Below are 8,146 nucleotides of genomic sequence, written 5' to 3'. Positions count from 1 at the left end.
ATGTTTATATTATAGATTTAAATGCTGAAAACAGTCACAAAACAGAGTTTCATTACATTTTACCTATACTTATTATGTTTACAGTTTGACAGTTACAGTTTTACATTTCCAGTTTTACATTTTCTCTACATCTACCGATCGGTTTATATGGCAGCTATATGATATAGTTGTCCGATTTTTATGAAATTTATACCATATTTCTAGAATAATAAAAAAAGCTTATATCTCAGAGTAAATAAACATACGTTGAAAAACAACGACTCTATAATTTTTTTTCCTATTTATTTCTTGACCGTTCCTATGGCAGCTATATCATATAGTCATCCGATTTTCATATAATTTTTACCAAAATTCTGAAATAATATAAAATGGCCATATCTAAAAAATGGTGCAAAAATGTTGAAAAACAGCCAAGTTATAATTTTTTTTCTACAAATATATCGAACATTTGTATGGCAGCTATATGATATAGTCGTCCGATCCGGCCCGTTCCGACATATATAGCAGTGAGAGCATATAGAAGACTATATGCAAAGTTTCATTCGGATAGCTTTAAAACTGAGGGACTAGTTTGCGTAGAAACAGACAGACAGACAGACAGACAGACAGACAGACAGACAGACAGACGGACAGACGGACAGACAGACAGACGGACAGACGGACAGACGGACATGGCTAGATCGACTCGGCTGTTGATGCTGATCAAGAATATATATACTTTATAGGGTCGGAAACGTCTCCTTCACTGCGTTGCAAACTTCTGACTGAAATTATAATACCCTGCAAGGGTATAAAAATAAAAAAAACGAAAAGCTTTATTTGAATTTACCTCCGACATAAATTCACAAACCCCAATACCAATATTATGGAAAAAAATCAATCGATTCTGTGGCCTCAAAACCCACTTACAAATTCACTGTCTTGCCAACCCCTGCAACCCATCTCAATCCTATACAAAACCAAAAGATATCTCTAAAGCATTATGCGAACAGTGGTCAAACGCTTCACTTAATAATAATTTTCATACCGAATTTAGGTCACACAAAGAAAACATAAACTTTAATATTACTCACGACACAACCCCCCTTACCCTACCATTGGAATCTGAAATATCTATCATTGAACTAAGAGCCGCCATTAATCAGCTTAAAGGTAAAACTCCCGGTAGAGACCGTATAAGCTATCAAATGATAAAGAATCTACCAGATATAGCCATGCATAGACTACTAAAATTCTATAACAACATCTATAACACATACATTCCACAACAGTTCAAAGTAAGCATCATAATACCCATATTAAAACCCGCCTCAGACAAAACAGCAATATCATCTTATCGACCCATATCCCTGAATAGCTGCTTATCCAAAGTTATGGACAAAATAATTTCCAAAAGACTATGGTGGCTAGTCAACAACAGCCAGCTACTCGATAGTCGTCAAATGGGCTTTAGGAAGGGAAAGTCGGTATCAGATACCCTAGCCTCGCTAGACTACCTGACTACCGCAACCCTATCGAGAAAAAACCACCTATCCTTAATCTCGCTCGATTTCTTAAAAGCATTTGACAGAATTGGAATTCACACCATAATAGATGAACTTACAACCTGGAAATTAGGACAGAAAATGATGAACTACATAACAAACTTTTTAACAAATAGAAAAATTTCCGTTCAGATCCAAAATATTCAGTCACAACCTTTACCACTGGAAAATGGAATCCCACAAGGATCTCCACTCTCCGTTATCCTATTTGCAATCGCTTACAACAAACTAAATAAAATAATAGGCCTTCACAAATCTTTCGAATTCACCGCATACGCCGACGACTATACAATATTAAAAAAACTAAAAAAAACAGAAAACACTTTAGATATAAACCCTCTGCTCACTGACATACAAGAATGGTGCAATTACTCCGGAGCAACTCTCTCTATACCGAAAACAAAACATTTACACATTTGTCGTAAAAAAAAGTGCAATTTTGAAATTATTAACAACCTTGACATAAAGACCGTAAAATCCTTAAAAATACTTGGTATTACCTTAACTAATAATTATAAATGGGACAAGCACATAGAACAACTAGTAATCCAAATAGCCAAAAGGCTAAATGTTATTAAATGTCTCTCTAGCAACAGTTTTAATTGTAATATTAATACTATTATTTATGTTATCAACACAATCATAATGTAAAAAATTGACTACGGTCTGTTTCTATATGGAAGAGCACCAAAATCAAAACTGAACAAAATAAAAACCATATACCACTCAGCTGTTAGAATAGCCTTCGGAGCCTTTCGCTCAACACCAATCAACAACCTACTCTATGAATCCAACATTAAGCCAATAGAACACAGAACTAAACACGCCTTATTAAAAAACTTTAAACTTATATCTTCAGCAAAAAAAACTCCGTTAGAACATATAATAAAAAAAATCTTGAAAGCAAAACGTACCCCTAAACTATTATCTTCTCTACAAGAAACCATAAATAGCGGCAAAACGATTCACCTAGATCCAACCCCCATTAAAATTAATAAACAAACAAAACCCACATGGCCCTATAACTACTACCCCAAAATAAATAAATCATTACAAACCTCAGTCAAATCTGACACACCACCAATTGTTTACTACCAAAAATTTCAAGAAATAAAACATAGCCTCAAATACCACACCTTTCTGTACACAGACGGCTCTAAATCCGACCACGGGGTAACCTACAGTGTAACCTCCACACATTCCATCATAACCCAGCAAATGCTCCCATCTTACTCGTCGATTTTTACTGCCGAGATAGCAGCTATCCTCTGCGCATGTAGATACGCAGAAAAACAAAAGGGAAAATTCGCTATATGCACCGACTCTCTGTCTGTCCTTACAGCACTAGAGAATCCCAATAACTACAACTACTACACTCTTGAAATTAAAAAAATAATCTCTAAATATAAAAACAAATTTTCTTTGATATGGGTACCAGGACATTGCGGTATTAACGGAAATGAATTTGCAGACAAAGCGGCTAAGGAAGCAACGAAATTGCCATTAATATCCGAAAAAAAATCATAACACACCTGACACTCTGAAATATATCAGTGAACATATGAGATCCCAATACGACCAAATCTGGAACCACACATCCCAGCACTACAAACTCATTAACCCGAAAAAACTAAACAATATTGAGCTTCTAAGCAAAACATTCTCTCGATTAGACACTATCAAATTTATGAGACTTCGCCTCGGACACACTAAATTGACACACAGCTGCCTCTTTGACAAAACTTCACCGCCTACATGCCAACATTGTAACCAAACCTTAACCCTAATCCACATATTCCTAGAATGTCCTATTCACGATGAACCCAGAAAAAAATTCCTCCAAAATAACACAGAACAAATTCTAAACCCAATAAATGCTGTAACGACCATTAAATTCCTTAAATCAATCAACATCTACAACAATATATAATCCTAATATTATCAAAACACAATACACATATATTTAATTTTATCAACATATTATGTACATACTAGCATACATACACAATCATACTCTTAGTATATAAAAATTATTAGTGTAAATACCTTATTCATTTAATCACTCAACTAATATTGTTAATTATAGCAAATGTATAACTTAAGCAGAAGGCCATTGTAGCTATTGCTTAACAAAAAAAAACAAAATTATCCACACTTTGTAATTGCGGATAATTTCTTTATAATAATAATAATAATAATTACAAATTCTGAAGTGGATATAGGCACTATTATCTGAGTTGTGAACTTTTTGTTTACAATTTTACAATTGAGCATGCAAATGTATTAGCCGTGTAAAAACTAATATAAATACAAATTCTGAAGTGGATACATGAATTATTAGCTGAGTTGTGAACTTTTTGTTTACAAATTTACAATTGAGTATGCAAATGTATTAGCCATGTAAAAACTAATATAATTACAAATTCTGAAGTGGATATATGCACTATTATCTGAGTTGTGAACTTTTTGTTTACAAATTTACAATTGAGCATGCAAATGTATTAGCCGTGTAAAAACTAATATAAATACAAATTCTGAAGTGGATACATGAATTATTAGCTGAGTTGTGAACTTTTTGTTTACAAATTTACAATTGAGTATGCAAATGTATTAGCCATGTAAAAACTAATATAATTACAAATTCTGAAGTGGATAGATGCATTATTAGCTGAGTTGTGAACTTTTTGTTTACAAATTTACAATTGAGTATGCAAATGTATTAGCCATGTAAAAACTAATATAATTACAAATTCTGAAGTGGATATATGCACTATTATCTGAGTTGTGAACTTTTTGTTTACAATTTTACAATTGAGCATGCAAATGTATTAGCCGTGTAAAAACTAATATAAATACAAATTTTGAAGTGAATGCATTATTAGCTGAGTTGTGACCATTTTGTTTACAAATTTACAATTGAGTATGCAAATGAATTAGCCCTGTAAAAACTAATATAAATACAAATTCTGAAGTGGATACAGGCATTGTTAGCTGAGCTGTGAAATTTTTGTTTACAAATTTACAATTGAGTATGCAAATGTATTAGCCGTGTAAAAACTAATATAATTACAAATTCTGAAGTGGATATATACACTATTATCTGAGTTGTGAACTTTTTGTTTACAATTTTACAATTGAGCATGCAAATGTATTAGCCGTGTAAAAACTAATATAAATACAAATTTTGAAGTGAATGCATTATTAGCTGAGTTGTGACCATTTTGTTTACAAATTTACAATTGAGTATGCAAATGAATTAGCCCTGTAAAAACTAATATAAATACAAATTCTGAAGTGGATACAGGCACTATTAGCTGAGCTGTGAAATTTTTGTTTACAAATTTACAATTGAGTATGCAAATGTATTAGCCTTGTAAAAACTAATATAAATACAAATTCTGAAGCGGATACATGAATTATTAGCTGAGTTGTGAACTTTTTGTTTACAAATTTACAATTGAGTATGCAAATGTATTAGCCATGTAAAAACAAATATAATTACAAATTCTGAAGTGGATATATGCACTATTATCTGAGTTGTGAACTTTTTGTTTACAAATTTACAATTGAGCATGCAAATGTATTAGCCGTTTAAAAACTAATATAAATACAAATTCTGGCATTATTAGCTGAGTTGTGAAGTTTTTGTTTACAAATTTATACCTGAGTATGCAAATGTATTAGCCATGTAAAAACTAATATAATTACAAATTCTGAAGTGGATATATGCACTATTATCTGAGTTGTGAACTTTTTGTTTACAATTTTACAATTGAGCATGCAAATGTATTAGCCGTGTAAAAACTAATATAAATACAAATTTTGAAGTGAATGCATTATTAGCTGAGTTGTGACCATTTTGTTTACAAATTTACAATTGAGTATGCAAATGAATTAGCCCTGTAAAAACTAATATAAATACAAATTCTGAAGTGGATACAGGCATTATTAGCTGAGCTGTGAAATTTTTGTTTACAAATTTACAATTGAGTATGCAAATGTATTAGCCGTGTAAAAACTAATATAATTACAAATTCTGAAGTGGATATATACACTATTATCTGAGTTGTGAACTTTTTGTTTACAATTTTACAATTGAGCATGCAAATGTATTAGCCGTGTAAAAACTAATATAAATACAAATTTTGAAGTGAATGCATTATTAGCTGAGTTGTGACCATTTTGTTTACAAATTTACAATTGAGTATGCAAATGAATTAGCCCTGTAAAAACTAATATAAATACAAATTCTGAAGTGGATACAGGCACTATTAGCTGAGCTGTGAAATTTTTGTTTACAAATTTACAATTGAGTATGCAAATGTATTAGCCTTGTAAAAACTAATATAAATACAAATTCTGAAGCGGATACATGAATTATTAGCTGAGTTGTGAACTTTTTGTTTACAAATTTACAATTGAGTATGCAAATGTATTAGCCATGTAAAAACAAATATAATTACAAATTCTGAAGTGGATATATGCACTATTATCTGAGTTGTGAACTTTTTGTTTACAAATTTACAATTGAGCATGCAAATGTATTAGCCGTTTAAAAACTAATATAAATACAAATTCTGGCATTATTAGCTGAGTTGTGAAGTTTTTGTTTACAAATTTATACCTGAGTATGCAAATGTATTAGCCATGTAAAAACTAATATAATTACAAATTCTGAAGTGGATATATGCACTATTATCTGAGTTGTGAACTTTTTGTTTACAATTTTACAATTGAGCATGCAAATGTATTAGCCGTGTAAAAACAAATATAAATACAAATTCTGAAGTGGATACATGCATTATTAGCTGAGTTGTGAACTTTTTGTTTACAAATTTACAATTGAGTATGCAAATGTATTAGCCATGTAAAAACTAATATAATTACAAATTCTGAAGTGGATATATGCACTATTATCTGAGTTGTGAACTTTTTGTTTACAATTTTACAATTGAGCATGCAAATGTATTAGCCGTGTAAAAACTAATATAAATACAAATTCTGAAGTGGATACATGAATTATTAGCTGAGTTGTGAACTTTTTGTTTACAAATTTACAATTGAGTATGCAAATGTATTAGCCATGTAAAAACTAATATAATTACAAATTCTGAAGTGGATATATGCACTATTATCTGAGTTGTGAACTTTTTGTTTACAAATTTACAATTGAGCATGCAAATGTATTAGCCGTGTAAAAACTAATATAAATACAAATTCTGAAGTGGATACATGAATTATTAGCTGAGTTGTGAACTTTTTGTTTACAAATTTACTATTGAGTATGCAAATGTATTAGCCATGTAAAAACTAATATAATTACAAATTCTGAAGTGGATACATGAATTATTAGCTGAGTTGTGAACTTTTTGTTTACAAATTTACAATTGAATATGCAAATGTATTAGCCATGTAAAAACTAATATAATTACAAATTCTGAAGTGGATATATGCACTATTATCTGAGTTGTGAACTTTTTGTTTACAAATTTACAATTGAGTATGCAAATGTATAAGCCGTGTAAAAACTAATATAAGTACAAATTCTGCCGTGGATACATGCATTATTAGCTGAGTTGTTAACTTTATGCTTAAAAATTTACAATTGAGTATGCAAATGTATTAGCCTTGTAAAAACTAATATAATTACAAATTCTGAAGTGGATTCAGGCATTATTAGCTGAGTTGTGAAATTTTTGTTTACAAATTTATACCTGAGTATGCAAATGTATTAACCTTGTAAAAACTAATATAAATACAAATTCTGAAGTGGATACATGAATTATTAGCTGAGTTGTGAACTTTTTGTTTACAAATTTACAATTGAGTATGCAAATATATTAGCCATGTAAAAACTAATATAATTACAAATTCTGAAGTGGATATATGCACTATTATCTGAGTTGTGAACTTTTTGTTTACAATTTTACAATTGAGCATGCAAATGTATTAGCCGTGTAAAAACTAATATAAATACAAATTCTGAAGTGGATACATGAATTATTAGCTGAGCTGTGAACTTTTTGTTTACAAATTTACAATTGAGTATGCAAATGTATTAGCCATGTAAAAACTAATATAATTACAAATTCTGAAGTGGATATATGCACTATTATCTGAGTTGTGAACTTTTTGTTTACAATTTTACAATTGAGCATGCAAATGTATTAGCCGTGTAAAAACTAATATAAATACAAATTCTGAAGTGAATGCATTATTAGCTGAGTTGTGAACTTTTTGTTTACAAATTTACAATTGAGTATGCAAATGAATTAGCCCTGTAAAAACTAATATAAATACAAATTCTGAAGTGGATACAGGCATTATTAGCTGAGCTGTGAAATTTTTGTTTACAAATTTACAATTGAGTATGCAAATGTATTAGCCTTGTAAAAACGAATATAAATACAAATTCTGAAGTGGATACATGCATTATTAGCTGAGCTGTGAACTTTTTGTCTACAGATTTACAATTGAGTATGAAAATGTATTAGCTTTGTAAAAACTAATATAAGTACAATTTATGCCGGGCTACATGCATTATTAGCTGAGTTGTGAACTTTTTGTTTACAAATTTACAATTGAGTATGCAAATGTATTAG

Source organism: Drosophila kikkawai, unplaced genomic scaffold (genome assembly GCF_030179895.1).
Source record: "Drosophila kikkawai strain 14028-0561.14 unplaced genomic scaffold, DkikHiC1v2 scaffold_10, whole genome shotgun sequence".
Lineage (NCBI taxonomy): Eukaryota > Metazoa > Arthropoda > Insecta > Diptera > Drosophilidae > Drosophila > Drosophila kikkawai.
Note: the sequence above shows the minus strand (reverse complement) of the source record.